General features: G+C 42.6%; 2 long non-coding RNA genes across 3 annotated transcripts; both read left to right on the top strand.

The window, feature by feature from the left end:
• The first annotated feature begins 8,819 nt into the window (after positions 1-8,819).
• Positions 8,820-9,472, top strand: LOC124190194. Its single transcript, XR_006872897.1, has 3 exons — positions 8,820-8,900; positions 9,093-9,166; positions 9,341-9,472. It is a non-coding gene; the product is annotated as an uncharacterized LOC124190194 (long non-coding RNA).
• A 17-nt stretch (positions 9,473-9,489) lies between these two features.
• LOC124190193 lies at positions 9,490-24,847 on the top strand. 2 transcript variants are annotated; one of them, XR_006872895.1, is made up of 5 exons: positions 9,490-9,530; positions 22,128-22,182; positions 22,282-22,402; positions 23,994-24,114; positions 24,684-24,847. It is a non-coding gene; the product is annotated as an uncharacterized LOC124190193 (long non-coding RNA). The 2 variants fall into 2 exon arrangements; XR_006872896.1 differs by lacking the exons at positions 9,490-9,530; positions 22,128-22,182; positions 22,282-22,402 and adding an exon at positions 23,859-23,890.
• The last annotated feature ends 32 nt before the right edge of the window (positions 24,848-24,879 follow it).

Genomic DNA, 24,879 nt, shown 5'->3' with positions numbered 1-24,879 from the left:
CACCACCCCATTTCTCCTCTTTCCACCCTCTCTCTATACAACAAGAGCCGAGACAAGAGCTTTTCTATACATGTACTGTTAGTTACACTTGGCCAGCGTCTAGATAGTCCCGCGGTCATTCCCGCGCAACGCGATCTAACCGTCAGCAGCAGCAGCACCGGCAATATCCGCACCGCCCGACTCAACTCTTATAGATAAGAATTGGGTGATGCGCGCGCTTTTTAATTATCATTACTATACTCACATAGAATATATCCGCATATCTCGCACTCCCGAGTTTCTTCTCTATACCCATTATACATGTACAATGTGTAGAATAGATATAGAGTTGGCAACGCTTGTTATTCCATCAAGATGGCCATCAAAGAGAGCGCTGACGGACCGCGGCGCAATCTATACACACCGTCCGTCCCTATAGGCGTTGCTGTGTGGTTATACAGGTTTCATTTATTCCGCACTTGCTGGTCTATTATTCGGATTTTTTTTTCTTTTTATATAAGAGAGGAACGAAAAGACGACTGTCAAACAGAGATAGCAGAGCTCTGCTCCCACGATCGTGATCCGCACGTAATGTCACGTCGTCTCTGCTGCTGCTGCTCCTGCTGCTGTCCGGCATCATTTTTATTTTTATCTGGCCGTGTCCAGCTCCGTCCAGCTCTTGTCCACATCCTTCTTCTTCTAGTAGGCCGTTATTATAATAATAGAAGCGATTGCATAGCTGCTGTATAATGAAGCCGACTATTCCTTGGTGGACATACAGTAGCTATTTAAGAATGGATTATTATGATGATTGTCATAGATCCCAAATACATTTAACTATATCAAATTAATAGTTCTATTTCTTTTATTTTCTTTTATTTTATATCTGGCGATAGGCTGGAATGAATGTGGACTGCTGGATACAATATGTATACATACAAGGTCCAGTGCGGATTCTGCTCTATTTACCTCGACTATTGTATATAGTACATCCACCCAGCTAGTTACATCATTAATGGAAACGTGTTACAGAATCGAAACGTGTAATCATCTCGCTAATGATTATTGCATCATCAGTATTAGCTAGTATACCTGTTACGGAATAGAGTTCACCATAACGGACAGCTATGTAGCTCCGAAATGGTGGGCATCAGATGAATTATACATGTTGTATAGCCGCGCGGAGGAAATGGGCTGGATCTATATAGGTCCAGCAATTCCATTACGCCATGTCTATACTATATAGCTAGCCTATAATATTATAATACTGTACAGCTGTTATTATTATTACATTGTATAAAATTGTATTGATCAATTTTTCGGCGACTGGCTATAGCAATATTATATATCTAGTTCCGGTCCAAAGCTCATTTCCGACTCTCGTTGCCCCCCTTTTTTTACTCTGTTGCTCCTGCTGCAACAACAAACAAAGTGGAAAAGAGCTGCTGCTGTGCTGCTGCTTCTGTGCAACATCTTCCATCATATCTCCGGCAGCATTTGAGCTTCCGCGCGCGCGGCCACATATTTTCTACACGTCTATAGTATATATAGCTTTCTGATATGATGTCTTCTTTCTCTGCGCGCTGTGCTGTGTTGCCCGCCGCTGCTATTCAAGTTCAATCAATCTCGCCCGTCCCAGAAGAAGAAGAAAAAAACGGGCCGGCAGGCGGTCGGCAACAGCAGCAGTAGGAGCAGCCAACAACAAACAGTTTCGCACAGTCGAGCCGAAACGGTAGGTTGGTAGCCGGTAGCGCCACACACAGCAGCATCATAGCGCCACCAGGCCTGTATATTATATTTCATTGCTGTGCGAGCGGCCTGTCAGCCGCAAACTGTGTGTCCGCGTGTCTAATATCTCTGATGCGGCAAAATATTATAGCCCATCCAGGAGCCGGCGGAATTGGACGGCGCTTTGAATATATATACCAAAGGCGGTGGGAGGAATTAATTTCCGCTTTTCCGATTGAAATCGCTTTCATTATATAACACGGGCCAGCCAGCAGCAGCCCAAGCAGCACGACCGAAATCAAAGTCATTTCCTATGTAACATTATATTTTTATAGTATATATCTATACTAGTAATACTATAGTATAGACAATCTCGATCGTTTATTGCATTTTCCCCAATTGAGATTGGCGCGAATATTTGTCACTCGGAAGGCGTTGTCAGGGCAACGGTAAATAATCAAAAAAAGGGATATTAAAATGTTTTCCGTATTACAGCCCGGCCTATATCTATTTTGTGACGTCCAAACATACAACGTGTATATGAGGCCTTACAGCTGAGTCTTTCAAGGGGGTCAGGGGTCGGTACAGTGGGGGGGGGGGGGGGAGAAAAATAACAAAAAATGAATATATATATATGTATAATATAATGGATTAAAACAAAACGCAATGTAATATATAGTAGCTCTAAGGCAATAGACGTATATACTTATAATATATATAGGAAGCCCCAGCAATTCCTCCCTTTTGAAATGACGTCATCCCCGACGACACACGGCCCAAATTCGACTGACTCACATGACAACCGAAAACCCCCAAATCAAATCAAATGAAATGATTGTCTTTAAGTTGATGAAATTTAGGAGGGGCGGGTTATTCGTTAATATAGAGCTTTCACGACTCGGTGAATTGAGACGGGCCGGTGTCGTCCCGGTGTCGTCAACAACAACGGCCACTTGTGATTCTTTTGATTGTCCGCTATTTGAACCGGCTGTACAGACTACAGAGAGAGAGAGGTACTGGTAGATATATAGGGACGGCACACTCGTGTTGCTGTGTGGCGCAGCATATTATTATTATAGACGTACTATATTTCCCCGCCGGCGTCAATGGGCTCTGGCGCTTTCAGACTTTCTTAATTAAAACCCAATAGAAATTGGGCCGGCAGCAGCACTTGCGTCTACACCATTTTCCTTGTAGGTGAGACTGGTGTGAGAGCCTTTTATGTGACGCGTTTAGATGCTGGACATGTCGATGTAAATGATAGCGGCGCCAAATGGAAGCGAATTCAAAAATAAAAAATCTGAGATGAGAATTGGTGAAATTAGAATCCAATTAATGAATGACAATGGGGGAAAAAAGTGCCTCCTACGCATTAGAATAAACGCGTGTTTTTTTCTTCGGTCGGAATATAATATTAAATACTTTTCTATTGAAATATAATTACAAAGCGTCTGGAATGAAAGATCTAGGTGTGTTGCGCAGTGGGAAAAGAATGAAGAGGGGGGGACTGTGCTGGCTGTATAGTAGTAGTATATAACTACTCCACTTTGGGTTCTGCTGCTGCCAATGATGTAAATGAGTTCCATTCTCTGGCTGCGCTTGATTCTCATGATTTATTGTATTTCAGACATTTCTTCTTCTTCTTATCTTCTCTATTTTTTTTTTCTTTTTCTCTTGTCATTTTCAAAACCCGCATCAATCAAGGCGCGGGCCTAGATGCAGCAGCAGCAGCAGCAGCAGCGCTCGTCCAATCAGCCCGGTAGATGGTTTTGACAGACTCGCTTGACACTCGGCTTAACCCGTCTAGTTTTCTCTCTCCCCCCTTTTATTCGGCATTCTCTTTTCTATTCGAGATATTTCGAACTATATAAGCGCCTTTCCAGCAGCAGCAGTCGCAAGACCATGTGATATCGCTGCAGAGAGATTAATATCAATCTCTTTTCTCTTTCTCCGCCGCGGTAGAATCAAAGAAAAAAAATTCAATAAAAAACCCGCGAAAATACATCGAGATTTGAACACGGAAATGTTGGACCAGCAATCGATATTATCACAGGCATGATTCTTGGGTCTATGTTACACAACACCATTACAAAAAATGGTTTTTAGTAGATTCATTAAGATTTCCTCAATTAAGATACGAAAAAAAAAGTGCGGGAATTTCAAAGTATCTAAACAATGTCACGGGGAAAGGGCGGCGACTGCAATGTTATATAAAACGGGATGCTGCTGGGCGGCCGGCCGGCTGGATGGATGGATGGATATGACAATAATGTGGAACTCCGCCAAACTGTCTCAATGTCACACGATGGCATATACGGGGCGGCTGTATACAAACACACACACACACAACGCCGGTATAGCCTATAGTAGATATATTAAAAGCGATATAGAGCACAACAGCAGCAGTAGAACGTATTGACATTCCTCCTGACTATGATGCGACTAATTAAATCTCTCCGCCCACTCCTCCCAACCCCCCCTACGCAACCAAATGCAGGAGCCCCGGCCATATAGACACATATTATAATAGGGCGCCCCGGCGTCCATCTCCTGTTGGTCCTCATCAGCGTCTACACACACCACACATCGTCTGCATGTAGAGTCTATACCCGACGCTATTTTATCGCCCACGCATATTATTATATAGCCCTGAATATAATGATTACATGTATAGCTAGCTCTATTTGGAGGCCTATATATAATAACCGCCACCTTTTGTCATCTCTTAATAATATCCGCCGCAATCATATGCAAAGCAACAAAACTTCCCATATGACATTTAGTACACACAGCACAAGACGCGGGCATATATATAGACGGCCCAGCATCGTCACATTCCATTTTCAAACAAAGAGACTATAATAATGAAATAGATCGCGACCATCCGGAATGAAGAAGCCAGAAAATCACACCCGCAGCACGGGCTCAGCAGCAGCAGTTGAATTGTTTCATGATGACGACACAATTCCGCCAGCCAGGAAATGTTTTGGAAAAGAACTAGAAATTTTCCTGGGGAGATGAATACAATATTAATATGAATATTATACGTTTTGAGATGAAAGATATTTAAAGTCAAATTACAGGGTAGCTGCTGCTGCTGCGCACCGGATGAATGCTCGGCCCTGTGCATCAGCCGCCCAGGAAGTCTTTTTCTCGTCTCTTTTATAACGCAGCTAGCTAGAAAAAAATGGCTCCAGAGAGAGGCTGACCTTTTCAAACTCTCTCTCTCTCTCTCTCTCTTTTGATATTCCTTTAAGAAGAAAAACGCTGGCAAAAGAGGCTTTGATACATCAGCACAAATATAGCAGTCGGCGAGCTCCTATTTCACTTATTTTTTTTCCAGGGGAAAATGTCGAGCGTAAGGCCACCAGATGGGGTTTCGCACGCATTTGATTTACACCGACCATTTTCCAACAACCTTTTTTTTCGGGTTCGAATATAAATTTGAACCCAAATTGTGTCCTCTCTTCTTCTTCTGACGAGAGAGAGAGAACTACTCGCTTACATTATCTATTTAGCCTCGAAAACATGGAGACTTTGAGTGCAGCAGATCCATTATCTCCACACTTGAGCTCCTACAGTATGTATACTATTCTAATAACTATCAAGCGCCTCCTCTGCACACACACTTTTGACACAACGTGTAGCTACTATACATACACTTGATAACGATGAACGGATGAATTCCATCATCCGGAATGATTTCATTTTTACGCAAAATTCTTTTTCGCTTATTTTTAATTCTAGACTATAGAGGATAGAGTACCACATGAGCAGAGCATCTCTAAACATATCCATTCAATAAAGGCGTTGATAGAAATATATGTTATAGAAATGAACGTGCCAAATTAACTCCATTGACACACATCGCGCGGGAGAGAGCCTATTTCTTTCCGATTTATTCGGCGGGATTCAGCCTCGGCTGATCCCGAAAAATCCTGCTCTTGTGATAGATATCTCGGGAATATTTTCTGTCTCAATCAATGTGATAATATCGAAAGACAACGGCAGTTCATTAGAGCGTTCCAGCAGCAGTGAGAGGAGAGGCGTGAGCACTCGGCAGCCGGGCGAGGCTTGGCTGGGCGCGTGGGTTGTTTTCCTTATATTCTATCTGCTGATGTTGGCTCCTGGCGCGGAGAATATAACGGAGCCCAGCAGAAAAGGAGCCCAGCCAAAGGAGAGAATGGCGAGGTATTAGCGACTGATAATGAGCCTCGTCAATTCGACATATCCACCCAGCAGACACTATAGGCTACACTACACACATATATACATGGATGAAAGCCGATGACGGGCTGCTGAGAGGCCGTCATCGTGTAGGTTTTTTCCTTTTTTCATTAGAAACGCAGTTGCCTGCATCACCAGGAGCCCTTTAGATATTGTCTGCTGCTGTCTGTCTATCAATACGAGGCACAGCTAGGAGCAAAAAGCTCGCACCCAAGAGTCCAAGGCCTCTCTCTCTAGAAACGGGCGATTGCAGCAGCAGAGTCTGCCGGCATGTCTTAAGGCCGCCATCAGCAGAGAAATCTGTATTATTATTATTGTTCATCATCATTTCTATACATGTCTCTCTTTTGCTGTGTTGTGTTTTGTGGCTATTCGCTCTTTGATTGGCCTCGTTTTCTTTCAAGGCTCTGAGACTGCTAGCGCTAGCTGTGATGCTGATATCATCTATACGCCGGCCTTGGCTGCTGCTGATGTTGGCCCATTTTGGCCAGCTTTCAATGACATTCTATATAGGCCGAACTGAATAACCTTTTAGCGGGCGCAATCGGTTCCGCAGTGGGTCACACACAGCAAGACATTCCTTATTCGTTTTATGAATGAAATAAAGAAAGTCATAGATTTCTATAGCCAAAGCGCTTTTGGACCCCCCACCCCACACACACACACACACCTTTTTCCGGCTTCCCTTTCACTAGATACGTAGTCAATCGCCGGCCTTGTATAGTTCATATGAGAAGATGTGTGTACATAATATACACAGGGCGGAAGCGATATAGGCCCGGGCGAGTCTATAGCTGATGGAGCGGCAGGAAACGCCGAGTCAACAAAATCTCTCGACAGCAGCATCAGGAGCACAAGGCGTCGCCGTCGCCTTATTCCTATTCTCTCCTTCTATATATTCCCAGATACAACAAACAAACGCCGGCATCAGTCGACTATCTACTACTAGATATATAATAATAGCGCATGCAGCATTTCTCTGCTGACGCTGAAACTGATCTATTCCATTCATCCGTTCATCCATCCATCCAGCAGCCAACTCTGCTGGTCCTCCCACGCCTCCATTCATGTATACATATAGGCAGCAAACACCTCCGCGCCAGGAGCTATATCTCTCTTATATGGCTCTTTTTATTTTTGGGGAGAAATCAACTGCTAACAAAAGAGTCAGAGCTTTTAGGAGTGAAATCTCTATGCACGCATCATGAACAACAACCAGGAGCCAAAATCTATTCAGTCGCCGGGCTGCATGGCTGTTTCTTTTCTTTTTGTTTTACAAGGCAGAAATCAAAATCATTTTCAACTGCGGGTGTACATTGAAAGAGACAACGCCGTCGGGGGTAGCCGAGGGGAAAATAGAGACCGGGCTATATGTGTAGATGTTTGCACGCGGGCTGTCGCCTTGAGGTGCGGCACAATTTCCTTTTGCCTAGCATCAAAAACCGGCCCTGCAAATGACAGGTCGAATCCTATCCATCTCTCTGCTCTTTTCACATTCTCTCTTTTGACATTGATCTCGTCATCACAGGAGCGCGTGTATATATATAGAATGATTATTATTATGCAGAGGTGCGCGCGCGCGCGCGTGATTTAAAATAGTCCCGCCCGTTCATTCACGCAAAAAGCGGCCCGTTTGCGATGAATGGACGGTGGGGGGAGACGGAAGTTTCATTCACACCGGAAAAAAGAAGAAATGACATCACAGGCATCATCAGTTGTGTGAATCACACGTACACAGGAAAAGAGGGGGTCTCTGCCACACGCCTTTTTATACATCTATACATAATATCAGTTTATATTATCACTCCGTAGACACAATAATAAGCGTTTATCGTATATTTCTAGAAAAATAAAAGTCAACATGTGTCATCTAGATATCTCACGCGGAACTACATATATTTATAAAATAGCCTTGGCGGGATATTTGAACGCCCAGTAAATTTGACATTTGATACGCTCGAATATTATTCTGATTATTATTAGAATAGAGACCCGACCGACGCCGACGCCACACACACACACACATGAATGTGGATAAGATAACATAAATGAAGTGTGGCGGCGGTGGCGGCTGGCAGGCGGAAGATATCGCCAGCCGATGACGTCTCGCGTGAATCCTGTTGACCTGGGCCGCGCTCTAACACGAACGTAATAATAATAATCAGGAGGGCCAGCTGGTCGGCTTCGATTAGGTGTGCCAGACACACATAGAATAGTATGACCGGGATTATTCGATCGAGGATCAATCCTTCCATATTGCCCCATCATCTGTGTTATACCTGTTAGCAGAGTGTATACTACTATACGCCAGCATCGTCTATTATGCAGAATATGGATACGTAATCCCCTTTGAGGTTGGCCTCAGGGTTCCACGACATCAAATATTAATGAGACTTTCCAGATTAAATCGCGGCAGTGTGTGTGTGTGTCTAGGCTACTAGCCTGGATTCCTTTTCAGCGCTTCTATGATTTATTAATTGATTTCTTTTTTAATTCCCCTATATTACTCGGCGCGATTGTTTCTCCGGAGTAAATAGAGCTGCTACACGTACCCACTAATAATACACGTGCTATTATTCCCAATTGGCTACCATGAGAGTCTTAGGTCTTTTTCGGTCTTAATAAAGTAATTATCTGGGGCTTTCATGCAAATTTGTACGTTTTTTTAAATTATTCGTTGTAAGGTTGTAAGTGTAAATTGATGAGACGAACTATTTAAATGTTAAAATAATTCCGATCCGTCCAGCGAATCCACTTTCATCGTATTTGACTATTCGCGGTTTAGATTTAGGGTAAGGGGTCGATTTGTAATCAAATTTCTATCGATATCTTAAGGAAGCATGGCTGATTAGAATATTAGTGTCGTCTGCTTTGTTTCACAATTTCGATTTTCGAAATAAATGTAGTCGTCTCATCACAGGTGGTGTGATGGAATCGCTTCACATACATTCGGTGCTGTTTAGCAGGTAAATAAAACTGAAAAGATAAATAAAATGAGTATAGGAATTAAATGAGAAGAGTTAAACGTTCAACCTTTTCCAAAATTGTGAAATGTTGGTCTTGAGCTCTTGATTCTTGACTAGCAATTATCATGTAAGCCCCCTTGCATGGCATTTTGTTTGCTCTTTACATAACCTTTTCTTTTGTGCAATTGTGAGACTAGGGCCAGCCCAGACCTAACCATATGCCAGTTTTCCTTGTGCCTGTCGTCAGCAACAATCTCACTGCTTGGGTAATTATTTGTCTTACTTTTTATTCCTGCGACCTACTAGATATTTTAATGATGCATATGTTTGGCTTTCACCCCACGTTTACCCACTATCCCATTTTCAATTGACTTACTTGTTGTTTCTGCCAATAAGTTTTCGTAACCCAACTTTTTAAATTTTTCATTCAGATTAAACAGGATTCCTCTTGATTGGGAGAAACTATAGCGATGACGATCGAGTTCTTCTCTTTAAATCCTCTCTGCCCTCGTGTATGCCCATGTGTGTGTGGGTGTATTCACGAGGACCCTACCTTGTCTGGTGGATTCAACTTTTCAACGGATGGATGGCACTTGTGGATGCCTGGCCGTATATTTCCCAGGCTTAAAGGTAGGAACAATTTTTAGCTATTCTTCCTTTTTGACCAATTGGTGCCGTTGATTATCAATCGTTATGGAGTAGGATTATTTTATTCCCGAGTTAGGCGTTTGACTGGAACTGTATCCTCTTGCCATTTTCGTTTGCTCAGTCACTTAATAATTCATTTGTAGAAACGACTGCAGATTTAGGCTTGTTTTTTACAACTTTGTCTGTGGGTACAAACGATCAAATGTGAAAATATCTGAACTTTAAACACTTCCAAGAGCAACTTGGAAAATTGTGTGACCACCTCCTCGAACGTTGGTGGTATGATGGTACCGTTCAGATTTGTATTTGCAGGCCTTCAATTCTATATGAAACTTTTCCCCCCTCTCTTTTGCTCTCCATTTGGGATAGGACGGTGACGATAGGGACAAGCCTAGAGCAGTGGATTATTGAGCTGAAGCCAGCCGAGAAGTTACAGATAACACTCAGGAGAGAGAGACACCCTAGGCCCCCTCACACATACACACAAGGAGCTATCGCACTCTTACAGCTTCGGCCTACATTACGTATTTCAAACCCAACTCTTCTTCTTCTTCTTTTTTCCCCTATATCATCAGAAATAGGGCAAATGTGTACACACACTATAGGCAAAAGTAAATCGATTCGTCGGTTTTTTCCACTCCCTCCCCCATCTTTTCATGTGTATATAGTATAGTGTCTGAGCTGTCGACAACTTTCTAAATTCACAGCCGGGCCCCATATATTTCCATCCCGTCGCTCTTGTGTATCTCTCTCGACTTGGTGCAAAACTGGTCGACTGGTAATTCTGCATGCCCCTGTACTATACTATACTACAGGCAGCAGCCTTTGCCCTATATAGCAGCGCGCAATACTCTGGTTTGACCTTTGAATATGTGTATTTATTCGGTTGGCAAATCGCTAGACACAGCAGCTGATGGGGGTCCTCCGCCCATCCAATCTTCTCACTTGATCCGCACCATATGCACCGCTGCCTTTGTGTGTGTATCCATTTTGTGTATAGCACATACTACATTCACTTTGCAACTATATATCTCTTGTGTGTGTGGTTGGATAGAAGAGAGTCAAGCCGCCGTGTTGTTATGCGCCAAAGCCACACAGCACAGCGAAACAAGTTTGAATCTTCTTTCGTTTTTCTTTCCCGCAATTTATAGACTTGATTTAAGTCTTTCGTCTAGTTCCTTTTGATTATCGGTGACGTCGATCCACTTTTTGTGAAACTTATAAAAAAAGGACAAGATGCTTTTCAATATGTTCAAGCCATTAGAAAGTAGTCAGTTTGGCGCTCAATTTCAAATTTTCCCGCTCTCAGATCACATATATTTTTCTTCCCTCCTTTCAGCCAATGCGCGTCATTGTCTCTTTTTTCTCCCGCAGAATTTCGTTACCGAATATGTCTCGATTAGTCTTTGGTTACACGGTTGACAGGAGCCCATCAGCGTCTCTGCGGTGCTGTGCTGCACGCGATACATATTAGAACGGGGGGGAAAAAGAGAGTGTCGTCGCTGGCAACGTCTGTAATATTTCCATATCATTTTCTCTTTCTCTCTCTCTCTCGATTGCGGCAAATGAAGGTTTTTCAAATGACGTCAGCACGAACCTTTTTCTTCTTATTTTTATTTGGTTCGTCATCTCTGCTCGGCTGATTTATTCCACCGAATTCTGGGGGTTTTTCTGTTCTGTTCATGTTGCCCCCTCCTCTCATACATATGTTTATTATGCACGCTTTTCCTATTATAATGTGCGGGGAGGGGGTCGAGTGATGGGCGACTCTTCCATCACGAGGATATCTTCGATATGCGTCTCCGTTTATTGGATTTAGATCCGCCATCTAATCGTTTTCTTATTAGATGGCCTGTCCTTCTATCCTCTCTATTTCTCATCCCGTTTGTTACCATCATCAAGTGTAGAAAATGATTGCCGATATTGTTTCGATTGATGCTCTCGAGGACATGATACAAGAAAGAGAAATAACATAGGAGGAATAGATATTTGATTGGAATCTTGAGTGTGTGCGACGTTCTATGTAAACGTGGGAGTCACCGGATGATTTCATTTCCATTCGTTTGGCCCCCCTCCCCCACAAAATGTGATTTTCATTCAGATATAAATTGATTCCTGATGGGCGACATGTCGTATAGTTGATAGCAATTAAGTTTCACGCCCTATTGGACTTAAAATGTGCTATACGTACGTAATATAAAAATATCCTGGGCTGGATCATGTACGATAAAGATGCCAGGCAGGGCTGGTCCCTTTTTTATTTCCTTTTGTATTCTTCTCACTCGTCAATTGGACCGAGTTTTATAGAGCTCTGTCGCCGTGTTGTATAGCCTAGAGCCTACACAGCTCGTAATGGCGATATCAATCTATATAGGGACTGTATAGGACGGGCGGCTCTTGTGCGTACCTCCCCTCAAATCACGCCGAATGAATGAGACTTTAGACGAGAGAGAAGGAGGAGGAGGAGGAGAGAGTTGGGTGGTCGGGCCAGCAGGAAGACGACAGATAAGAACATGGCAGTAAAAGAAGAAGAAGAAGAAGAAGAAGAAGAAGAGTGGGAGGCGAAAGAAAGAAACGACACAAATACACATGGAGAGAAAGAAAGAGAAATAGGAGGAAGACACAAGGATCCATCGTCGTCGTCCGGGTCGAAAAAGGGAAAAAAAGCACAAGGGTATTAAGACTCATCCGGTTGGATTTGAAGTCATTGGCTGGCGCTGGCGGATAGAAAGAAAAAGAACCATAAGGATCTCTGTGTGTAGGAGCCAGGAGCTATAGCTCAGAGTGAGATGGACCCCCCGCCCACGCAATGTATAGTGTCTCTATACTACTACCCTTCGTCAAAGGCAGCAACAAAGGCACGAGGAGGATATTAGATACATAGAAAAGGAGCTAGAGAGAGAGAGAGTTTGGCGACTCTTCCATCAGCAGCAGCAGCATATCCGATAGTTGGCCGATGTGTACAGAAAGCGATGGCCGGGTTCCGCCCGACTATACTACGTCTACACACGTTATCAATAACTATAAACTTGTGTGGTTGGCTGCACTGCTGGCCCCCCCTTTTAGACGTGTACACATTCCCAAACGGTTTGAGATTTCCTCCTGCCCAATAGAAATTCATAAGAGGTCTAGCCAGTCCAGAGAAAAATAGCCAACGTTATTTATTGCATGTTTGTAGAAGTAGGCCTATAAGTTATGGACGTATATAAAAGAAAATAATATAGGCGATAGACACACCTCTATGTGAAGAATAGGAATATTATAGGAGCCCTCCAAACTTTATTTTTATAAATTTTTAAATCGCCGAAATTTCTCGATCGTCGCATAAATTCATTTCAACTTTTTTCTTTTAAAAATTTTTTTATTTTCCCGGCGTTTGGAGCGTGCTGGAATGTGTCGATCCAACACGGCGCAATATATATATATATAGGCGAGTCTGCGGCGGATGTGGATGATGGATGGATCGATTCCATCAGCAGTTGGCCTCTTGTGAAAAGGGGAAGGCGCGATCAATATAAAATACACACATCAATTACGCGCGGGGAAATAGTTCCGATTGACTTTTCCCCCTTTTTTCTTTTGTGTGTGTGTTGCGTGTAATGACGTCAGACACATTCGATTTATATTTGAAAATTCCCCGACGACGTTTTGAATTATCTTCGTACCCCCCGCTCGGTTGGTTCAACTCTCCGCGTGATCCTACAATTTAATATAATAATGCGACTAACAACGAACATTTGATGAGATCCAGAAGCAGCCGAGAGCTATATAGGACTAATACTTTAGCATTTCATTCTCTGCTGATCATGTCAATCATTCCGCTCCTGTGCTGATCCAGTCGTCTATACATGTACCTCGACCCTGCGATGAGTTGATACGGGCTCCATTAAAACCAAATTGCAGCACTCTCGGTGCATTACGCGATGTAGACTGAAATTGTCCCTTTTTCGGGTCCCGCTGCCCAAATGAATTTCCTTTTCTACTTGACTCTCGATCAGTCCAACTCGTATCAAATTTAATTCTTTTCTCATTTCGTCGACACCTTGCAGTGCATGTGGATAGTTTGAGCGTCTAATATTTATTTAGCCGAGAAGAAGAAGAAATTAAAAAGTCGGTGCGGCCAGGGATGAAGCGGGAGTGTGATGGATGGGCGACGTGATGTATACTAGCCTGTGTGTACGGCCCACTGTACATTACATAGAGAGAGAGACGTCCAGTGATTCTGGCTCTTAAGACAAGCACAAGACTTTCTTCCTCCTTCTAACTGGGGGATGCGCTGGTCGTAACGGTACAACAACTTCAATCACAAGACCCGAAATCAAGAGCGACTGAGAGAGACAGATGGGCCGGTTGAGGTGACGTGAAGATGCCCACCAGCCGATGCCCCCTTCCGCCTAGTGTACAGGCCCGAAATCTATAATGAAAATCTAGCCGGTGACGCCATCATCTTATTCATTAAACACAAAACAAGGCCCGTGTGAAAATGAGCAGATGCGCCAACGATACCCGCAAAGAAATTTCCTCTCTCTCTCTCTCTCTCTTTTTTTTGTTTTGAAATGGAACAAAGAAAACTTGTGCATTATTGCAAAAAGGTTCAAATGCATCATGCCCTTAATCCCTTTTGATGACGATGATGATAATTTTCGACAAACGAATTCCTAGAATCGTTCTAGGCTACATTATACCTTTTAGATACGAACGCTGTTTTGCGGCTGGCAGTGGTAAATAGATTTTCTTTTGTATAACGGGATGAATAGTTTAGAGGACGACACACGTGCCGCACTGGTCCTTTTCTATTTTGTTTTTGCCAGGCGATATATTTCGTGTATACGTTGAAACACAAGTTTTTGTTCGTCCCATTCACGTAATGTCGGATCCATTTCGGCCTCGGCGGGTCGTCCCAATATGCCCCGTGCATGCAATTCTATATCCAGTGGTATTTAAGTGCTGCCGGAGGAAATCTATCGATAGAAGAGTCCTAACTCCTAAGTACTACTATACTCCTACCGTGTATATGTGATCGCAGCACATGATAATATCGTTATATGATTATTACATTCATTTCTTATTGGTTCTGCGCTGCCGGTGTCCAACATCCCCAAGGCAACAAGTATGAATGAAGGCCAGCAATTTCAATAGCCAAAAACATCTCGAGTCCTATTTTTGTGCAGAAACCGGCCGGCCCAAAAAAGATGCCTACTATATGTGTGTGTGTGTTTCCATTCTTCTTCCATTCGTTTCCGGATGTAGTTTTCAATGGAAAACCGCCCCCGGCATCGAATTTTTATTTTTCATTTGACAAACAGACCTGAATGAAATCAGGGGGAGCGATTGAAAATGTAATTTCAAAAAAAGGGGGGGGGAGGGAAACGGAAATCCGGTGGCGATAGATCGTGAACTAGGATGTGCGGAGGAAGGGGGGTATGATCCGGCTATTTTTCTTCCGCCCCCCAAAAAAGGGCTAGAAGAAGGGAAGACAACAGCTGTTTGGCCTTTCAACCTTTCCGCCCGGAATATAATAAGAGGAAAAAGAGATTTGATTCCTTATATGGATGGAGAGTTTTGGGGCTTGCTGCTGGCCGTGACGCGTTCGCTCCTCCCGATGCCGAATCTGACGGGAGCCGACAAACGGCTCTACACAATATGACGGCCGGCCGGCCAGAGAACTCTGCACAACAACATTGTGAACAGATCGATGTGTAGTATAGGCTCTTTCGATAAGATATCGAGATGTATTCAGCATAATATTACAACGGTTCAATGATTACGTTGCGCCACGTTATCACGCGCCATTGCGCAATTGATCGCATCGCGGACTGCGGAACCCTTTCAAGCTCTTCTTTATCTCCCCGACGTACAAACACAAACATTTATCTTAATCTCGTTTGGCGAGATTTGTGGACGACTGAAATTTTTATTTATTTATTTTTTTTTTTTAAAGAAAAATTTGCGGGAAAATATGAAATCCGATTGCGTTCATTTTTTCGAACGCTGAAATCAAGTGATTTTGTATTGTGTATGTGGCCAATTGCGTGGGCGTTTCGAAATCATTCCGTAGGGAATGGCGCAGTGATAAACATGTTTTCTAAGAATAGTTGTCGTTACTGGTGCTGTCGTGTAGGAATTCGTAAATCCTAATATATTCTCTTGGTTTTATTTTGATTTCTCGGCACCAATAAAAATTTTCAGACAGTTCAATAATATGACATAACCGTCTGGAACAGCACCCAGCACAAGGTTTCTCTCATCCTATACCTATATATGATATTCGCGAGATATTTTCATACATATATCTGATATTATCCAGGCTGCTTTTTCTTTCTTTCTCTGGATATACTGGATGAATTCCACACCGTCGCCCACGTTTGCCACCTCTTGGGAAAATATTAATCCCATCCAGCTGCTGCTGCTGCTTCTGCTCCGAGTAGTGCAGGCTATACCTTTTCCCTCTTTCTTCTTGATGACATTTCTTTTTCTTTTCTTTTTCTCTCGGCTCTTCTCACAGCCGACAGACGCTGTTTGAGATTGTTTCTCCCTGCGCATTGATTTCGTTTCGTCGCGACAGTCTCTCGTCCTTTGCTTATGTTCGCGGTCTACCAATGACGATGTCTTTTGCCGTGTGTGTGTTTTTATTGCTTTCCTTCCGAGTGAGGAGGGCCATCAGCGAGCACATTGAACACACTCGGACGCACTGTCGATTGGCCCGGACTGATGGCGGGCGGCGAGAGGAGCCAGCAGACGACGAGAGTAGTAGTATTGAAAAGGCCCTTTCCGATTGGATGGTCATCGAGCGAAACGGGAGATTGTTTCTTACTACTTGCTACTACACGGCTGTTTTTGTTATTACCATCCCACACGACGGCACGTCTCGTGTGAGTGTCCGATCCTTGGGTCGTGAATACTTTCGAGCCACTGTGTACGAGGCGTATCAAATCCCCGCTGCCATCCACTATACAATATCTGCACGTGTGTAATGGGAATCTTGAACCGGACCAAGTCTACAACATTGTAGACATCCCGCAACAGATCAGCTGCTGGGCGTAGAGTGCCAAGCTGCTGACACGGGCGATGAACATCACCGGGTGACAGACGATATTGTGCAGTACGGTATGTATACGAGCCACTTGGAGACATTGGCCGGTCGGGATATGATATCAAGAGAAAGAGATCCCGTGAGTCAAAGAGGACGGATCAAGCGTCATCGAAAAGTCGCTTATATGTGTACACTCTGCTGGGTTGTTACGTACAACAACCCCAATGTCAAATTGTAGGCCTTTACCGTCCCCCGTCCCCCCAGGCAGGATTTCATAATGGCGTGTATACACAATGCATAACTCTATGTAAGAAAGAGGAACATATTGAGCAGTGAGGGGATGTCGTGAATTGAACACGAGCGATTCCTGGTGTGTAGACGGCCCTGTAGAGAAAGAGAGAGTTGAGCGACCAGCACTCGAAGGATCAGCCCGGCCAATGTCGAATGAAATGATGAAAATTCTTGTGCCACTCGCAGGAGGAACGAAGAACCGGCGAATATGAAGATGGCAAAGGTCAACCACCACTATAGGGGGAGGGGGGTGTGCCAGCCCAGCAGCTGTACTTGCCAAACTTGATGGATATTGTCCTATAGACGTCATCCATACTTTTCCATCCTCGGCCCAATCATAGTGCCGTCTAGCCGAAATATATTTACACCAGGCAACATGCGCACACAGCAATAAGCCCAAATTTCAATAAAACAGATGGCGGGAGGGGAGAAATCTCATTGATACACACGTGCTGTGTGGATGAGGTACTCCAACTCCAGACAGCCACGAGAAGAGAGATGCCAGATCTATACTCTAGCGAAATGATCCTCATTGAAGATCCAGGGAGGGGAGAGAGGGGGAATTGTGCTGAGACAAACGGACTCTGAATGGAATCTCATCCACCAGTATTTTAGATATGGTGGATGAGAGCTCCAGGCTGGATGTTGTGCATATCTCAATAAATGGCGTCTAGAGCTTTCCCATGTCACGTGGAATAAGATATAGACACACCGGCATTCAAATATCTAATAGAAGAGAACGGGTGGAGAAGTGTGTGATGATGAGATGTGTGTTTTTCTTTTTCTTTTTTTTTTTTACTACTCCCCCTGTCAGTTTGACTTCCTTTTCTTGATATTATTATACAACGGGAAAAAAGCTATTTTGCATACGCCTATAGACTCAGACCGTTTTTGGCCGTTTTCGTTGTTTGGCTGTCGAGAAATATAGAAATCGGCTGCCTATGTATATCACGCGGGGGGAGGGGGGCTGTGAGAGTCGTCGACTGTGTCTATATAGATGTTGAGAGAAGTCGAAGGGATTGATCCGCGGAAAACTCTATATGGAAAACAAAAGAATCAAACTGAAGAAAAATGTAAAGCTGCTGATATCAAAAGTGATATTACAACACCCACGCATCTTCAACTTTGACTAGTGTCTTTCCCCGAGATATTATATTCTCGGGCTCTTTCTATATTGACACGCTGGAAACTCTCTATAGAGATCGTTTTATATAAAAACGTTGATAACAACTTTGGACGTGCCAGGCAGTCCCTGTGTCCTCATGAGAATGATAACCGAAACAACCAAAATCGCCTTTGAAAAATCTTCGTTCGGGTCGGTCATACGATCTCTTGGCGTTGTAGAAAAGGTATACTATGCATCCCCCCCATCTGCTTTGTACCCAGTAGCCTCATATATCATTGAGTTCATCACGGCTCTTTTTTCTCTTGCCGGAGCATTTAAAAAATAAAAAAAGTTTCTTATAAAATATCCTTGAAATGATTTGATTTTTCTATCCGGCGCCAAGTTTGAAAAAAAGAACTGGTGGGACAGCGACCCAGATGGGGTCTAAAGAAGAAGAAGTTGTGTGCTAGCTGCTGTGATTTGAAAAAAGAAATGCGGGAAAAGTGATGTGTGTATATTCGAACAAATCTTTCGATTAGAAGAGAGCCTTGCGGGGGTCAACAAGCTGCTGCCGCACAGCTGTGTGCTTCTCCTCTTCAAAGTACTCGCGCTACTTTTTCATCTTCTTCTTTCTTTTTTTTTTTTGTCCAAAAAAGTTTAGATTCAGTGGATCTTTTTTGTTTTTCCCTTGTTCCCGCTCGATCGACTCGATCCCGCTCTGCGCTGGCGACCGTATTACACGTATATATATCTCGCGGTATACACAGCACACTCCAATGATAGTGGTGTGAATCAATACTTCCGGGGGGGATTTGGAAGAGAAAAATAAAATAAAACAAAATAAATCTATTTCGGACAATATTCTATAAAACAGTTTATATAGTACACACAGTATACTCCTCCACGATTGCAAGTCTTGTATAGATCGTCGTGAGAGAGAGAGAGACGACTGAATGGATTCATTGATGGATGGGAATCGTATCCAAAGACGCGAGAATCTTTTTTTATTTTATTTTATTTTTTTAAAAAAGAACAAACTATTAACAGATGTAAAGAAAATCAAGTTTGGCGGAGCGCGTCTTCCTTTTCATTATATTGATTTCTTCTTTTGGTTTTTGCGCCAATATAATAAACAAGACCCTTGAGGTCTATCGCTTTTTCTACCCCACAAAATCACAAAACTAACCTTTTTTTTTCAAGTGTACAATATGTTGCGTGTGTGCTAGGGAGAGGTCGGATGAGGCCTCTTTTTTGGGGTTGGGGACGTTGGTGAGATAGTCTTGGATACAATCTTGTCACAGCTGACGCGAGTCGTCGCTAAACAACAATACCATCTGGCAGCATCTATAGTACACACCCCACACACGATGGATATTTGTAGTAAAATATAGGAGGCGGGTCTCTTTTTTTCTTTCTCTCCAGCGTCGCTCATTTGCTGGCGTCGTTTTTTTTTCTTTCTTCTTCTGCCTGCGACGGGGCATTGGGCTCACGCTCCTCCGGGCGATTCCCGGGTAGAGACTTGCAAAATAGATATCTATATAGGCTACACTTGTTTGTTACCCGCGAATATCTAGAGAATTTTTTAAAAAAGAAGAAACCTTTTTTCGTGCTGCCGTGCGCCGGAAGAAAATCTATAGAGTGCCGGGCTATATAGGCAGAAAGGCGCAATAACAAAGAATAATACGTCATATAAGAAAAGCAGAGAGAAAAAAAAATGTTGATGGATTGCGAGCGAGGGGGTGGATGGTTGGATGGATGGAAATCACAAACAACTTCTGCGCTCCTTCATACGTACGTTGTGGATCTCTTTTTTTTTCTTTTCTTTTCTTTTCCTTGTGTCGTATACTATATGGGCCGCTCATATCTCGTCCTGGTTATGCGTTTGCCTGGTAATAATAAAAAAAAAGAGAAAACGAAAAATACGCTGGCCAAGTGCTCCGGAATCTCTCCTGCTGGGCTATTCTGTGTTATATAAGCCGATATGTATGGGCTATATAACCGTAATACTATGTCGTTTAGGCTCTCCTGCACCTCTCCCCTACACAATTCAATATATAAATCTAGGCTGTTGTAAAAAATAGAGAAGAAGAAAAAGGGGGTCATTTCATTATTCTCCATCCAATCGGAAATGACCGGCCCAAGGAAAAATAGAGACGGTCAAGTATAAATATTGACGATCACGTTCTCCCGTTCAATATGATTCATTTCCATGTATTTGAGATAGGCCTCTAGACCTACCATCTCTATACGGTACCTTATGGATGTAATAGGGTGTATATTTGATGACACGTTGAATGGAATACGGCCGGAGATCTCCATAGACCAGTCGGCCGTGAAACGGTCCCAATAACTGCGCCCATTGGTCTATAGCCCCTCTCTTCCTATTGTGCGTTGAAAGGCATTCAGCCGTATATTACAAAGCCCACGAGAAAGAAAAATAAAAGAGTGAACTTGCTCTGATTCTCGATATAAATAATCAAAATAACAATCAATAGAATCCCAGTAACGCGATTTATTTCTCTCGGAGAAAAAAAAAAGAAATGAAATTTTTTTCAATTCCTCTCCAACTAAATGGAATAACCTTATACACATCACTTGGCAGTTTAAAAATCCAATAAAATACAACAGCTGATCGACATCTGCTAGAGCCGATATATATTTCTGTTTATAAAATTATGTAGAAAGTTACGACCTCATTTCTATTTCAATAAATGCTAAATGGAGTTATAGGCTAGGCACTCAGTTATTTGATTATGTATATGTACGCTTCATGGGGCGACATGATGAAACATATCATCCTCATACGTGGAATTCGCCTCATCAGTAGCCGAATTTGATGGCCCAGCTGCTGATCATACTAAAACGTCTACAGCGGCAAGAAATGACAGCAGCCGCACAGCCTTTAGTATATAAATATAAGTTTATCTCGACGGCCACGTTCCCCGACTAGGAATATCTCTCGATCCCCTGTATACTTTCGCCTTTTGATGTGTCGCACACATAGCGCCTATATTCTGCGTCGTATATAGATAAACTACAGAGTCTGTAATAAAACATGGCGAGTATATGTGTATATCTAATATAGAGATAAATAGAGAGATGGCAAGAGGACGGATGAGGGACGACCTATAAATTTGGGCAGCCACCGTTTTTTAAATTTGTTTTGACGGCTGCAAAGGTCGAGCGAAATGGCAGTCGAAGGATTAGATAGGCTGAAAAAAAAAAGATGACAAATTCCAGCCTTTTTTTTTTGTTTCACCCGCCCGCCCGCCGATGCCCTTTCACAACCCCACACCCATTCCATTGTAACCTCTCACTCCCGGCGGCAGGCGCCCAGCCCAGCGTGAAATGTTTCCAAAGCCGCTTGATGATCGGAGAACGATGTGGCAATGGAGTCTGAGCAAGTGTTTTGTCGAGCGTCTGATTCGCCCTTTTAAAGCAGTTGGCTGCTGTTGCGCATTAATAGCCTGTTTCGGCTCACGTCGTCGTCTCTTAATACCCATCAGCCACCGAACGTTTGATTCCCTTTGATTATTTGCGCCGCTTAGCGCCGTTGTTATTATTTTGGGTTTCGAGTTATGCATGTGCGGTCCGTCGAACCAGGGCGTCGGTCACTTCCGGCACTTGTCTTAAAATGCTCTCCCTCCCCCCGACGTGTTTTGCCACCCAATTCTTCGCCTGTCCACCCCGTTCACGCAGAACGAAACAGCAAAATTTATTGGAGGGGGGAACCCATTCGCTCGACTATTAGTAAATCCTGCAGGATCCCCAGGATCCATTATAACGACTATAGAACGATGAAATGACGGAACTAGTTTTGTGTTGTTCCGACTTGAAAATGCGCGTCTAGACTATTTGGGGGGGGCTTTGCGATTTTCGATTTGTGATTACGGATAGACTCGTGCTGTTGATGGCTTATGGTTGGAGATGCCAGTTGAAATGAAACTAATGAAAGTCTGGAAGCTTACAGTTCACAGGCCTTTTTTTTTTTTAATTTAGACTGAGAAATAAGGCAATAGAGCCATCTAGGGATGTGAGCAACAAGATTGTCGAGTTTTTTTTGCAACTCTTGATAGTGTATATTCTTTTCTTTAAGTGCAAGAATACCAATTTCTGGATATTTAACACAATTCCTTGTTTCTCTTTTTAGACTCTGAAATCTTTGGACTACGACTGACATAGGAGCAAATACTCAGCAAATACTGGTTGGTGGTCTTTCCTCACTTGTTGCGCCATATAAATGGTAATTTCTGCTTGCATTCTTTAATATTATTTTATTGTTTTGTGTGTTATCCATCTTCTAGAGAACCTAGGATAACTGATCGGTGGTTCCATGTGTAAGTTCAATTGTCATGTCACCAAAATCGTCCAATATCGTCAATTGCAGAAATGACCATGTTACCAACTCATATTTTTAATTTTTTGGTAAGTGATGATCGAATTTTCCTTACTGCTACGTTTTGAAGTTGTAGGACGAAATCAGTAAATTTTTTTTCCACGTTTTATCAACGTGTTGCGTCATATTTATGATAACCAGTGGTTGTTGAAGTTTGTTAAAAGTTTGTTTTCAATAGGTAGGGTTAGAATATTTTTTCAAGGTTGGGGCATTGGTTGGGGTTGGAATTTCCTTATGGCGACGTTTTGAAGTAATTTTTTCTACGTTTTATCAATATTACGATTACAAGTTGTTGTTGAAGGTTGTTTTTTTGTTAAAAAGTAGTTAATAAAAGGTAGGGTTAGAATTTTGGTCAAAAGGTTGGGGCATGGGGTTGGGGTTAGAATTTTTGTCAAAAGGTGGGGTTAGAATTCGTCCACCAGAGGGGTTTGGTGTTGCAGTCAGTACATAAGTATTCAGGTACAGACTGTAGAACTGGGACGCCGCACGGTCTGCCTATTAGTCATGTCAGCGAACTTAACAAGCGATCTCCCACTCAACCGGACCGAAATGGTGGGGGTACTTTTCGGATCGTAATCCGGAAAAGAACTTTACAAATCCGGACTAGGTCTAATCTGTTCAGAATCGCAAGGCGATTCCAACGGAATTAAGTCCGGATTTTTATCTTTTCCCGTTCACGAGATAATCACGGTTGAAAATCGTGAAATATCACGAAAACCCAAAGTCTCCACGTCCGACTACATCGCTTTAAGCCGTATATTCGGCTTGTAAAAAAAAACTAATTGATACAAAATGTAGCCCTTTCATCCCTCTTTCAGAATCCAAAAGGATTTTTTATAATTCTTTGAGATGTTTGAGATATCACGATTTTCGTGATACCCCCATTTCGACACATTTTTCAGGCATTTCATTCGGCGTTGCCGATTGCCGTATATGTGCTTTTCGCCCCCTTTCCTGTCCACTCCTTCGCTTTTCCCCTGTTTCCTATGTATCAAGGCCTTGTATATCGATACAGATGGGACTTGATACATAGGAAACAATGGAAAAAGCGAAGGAGTGGGGGCGAAGTCACATATACGGCAATCGGCAACGCCGAATAAAATGCTTGGAAAATGTGTCGAAATGGGGGTATCACGAAAATCGTGATATCTCAAACATCTCAAAGAATTATAAAAAATCCTTTTGGATTCTGAAAGAGGGATGAAAGGGCTACATTTTGTAACAATTAGTTTTTTTTTACAAGCCGAATATACGGCTAAAAGCGATGTAGTCGGACGTGGAGACTTTGGGTTTTCGTGATATTTCACGATTTTCAACCGTGATTATCTCGTGAACGGGAAAAGATAAAAATCCGGACTTAATTCCGTTGGAATCGCCTTGCGATTCTGAACAGATTAGACCTAGTCCGGATTTGTAAAGTTCTTTTCCGGATTACGATCCGAAAAGTACCCCCACCATTTCGGTCCGGTTGAGTGGGAGATCGCTTGTTAAAAGTTTTGCATCGTGAAGATAGAAAGGTATTTCTTTTTGGTTATCACCTGTGAATGCTATTGTGTATGTGAATTAGATGTATTCTGCAGTCGTGTGTGAATCTGAAGGTTATTTTGCCTAAAATTTCAGTCCCACACTCCCACTCCCAGCGAGTCGTCTGACCATGTGTCCTGATCCTGAAAGTGCTGTCGTTGCTGTCCGTATGAAGAAATGTCGTCTCGTACTAGAAAGTAGAAACTTGAATGGAATGGTAACTATTTTTGATTTGTTTTCCAATTAAAGACAAGTCTAATTCAATGTATTCTGTATGGGATATTTCATCACATTTTCAGCCATTTTCATCCACTTTCATCCACTTTCATCCACTTTCATCCACTTTCATCCACTTTCATCCACTTTCAATTTTGCTTCAACTACACTAGACTAGAGAGTAAATTCCTTTGTTTAATTTTGGTGCAATTCTTCGTTAAATTTAAGGTAAGGTTTTACGTGATTGAATCTATACCTTTTTTTTCGAATTAGTTTTGAATTTTCTGTTCTTGACATAGTAAAGCTTTTTTTCCTTTGGGGTGATGATGGGTAAATGTTTAATGATAAGTTAAAGGAATGAGCTAGATCGTCTTTTTTGTTGCATGAAACTGTACTTTGATATAAATTTATTTTATTGTTTGAAGCATGGCTTGCATGTCTTTCCTTCCGCGAAGTTGTTGGATAACCTTCACCTTAGTCATTGTGAATTACTTTCTTACCTGATAATTTACTATTCTAATTCATACTTTACAATTCACCAATGAAATTCTGTTCTATGTGAAATTATAGGTAACATTAACAGTTCCTTCAATTTATGTTTGGCAATTCCATCTGATCATGCGACTTGCCTTCCCAAAATGTCGTCTCTTGCTGTATGTTGCATGGTTCGTCAAAAGATGAGTTTTTTTCTCGCCATTCGTCTAAGCTGAACCGATAGTGAACCAAGTTTAAGCAAATAAGTAAGTGAATCGTGAGAGATGGGAGT

The sequence above is a fragment of the Daphnia pulex genome, chromosome 3 (genome assembly GCF_021134715.1).
Source record: "Daphnia pulex isolate KAP4 chromosome 3, ASM2113471v1".
Taxonomy (NCBI): domain Eukaryota; kingdom Metazoa; phylum Arthropoda; class Branchiopoda; order Diplostraca; family Daphniidae; genus Daphnia; species Daphnia pulex.
The sequence above is the reverse complement of the archived record's forward strand: the minus strand, read 5'-3'. Positions and strand labels throughout refer to the sequence as shown.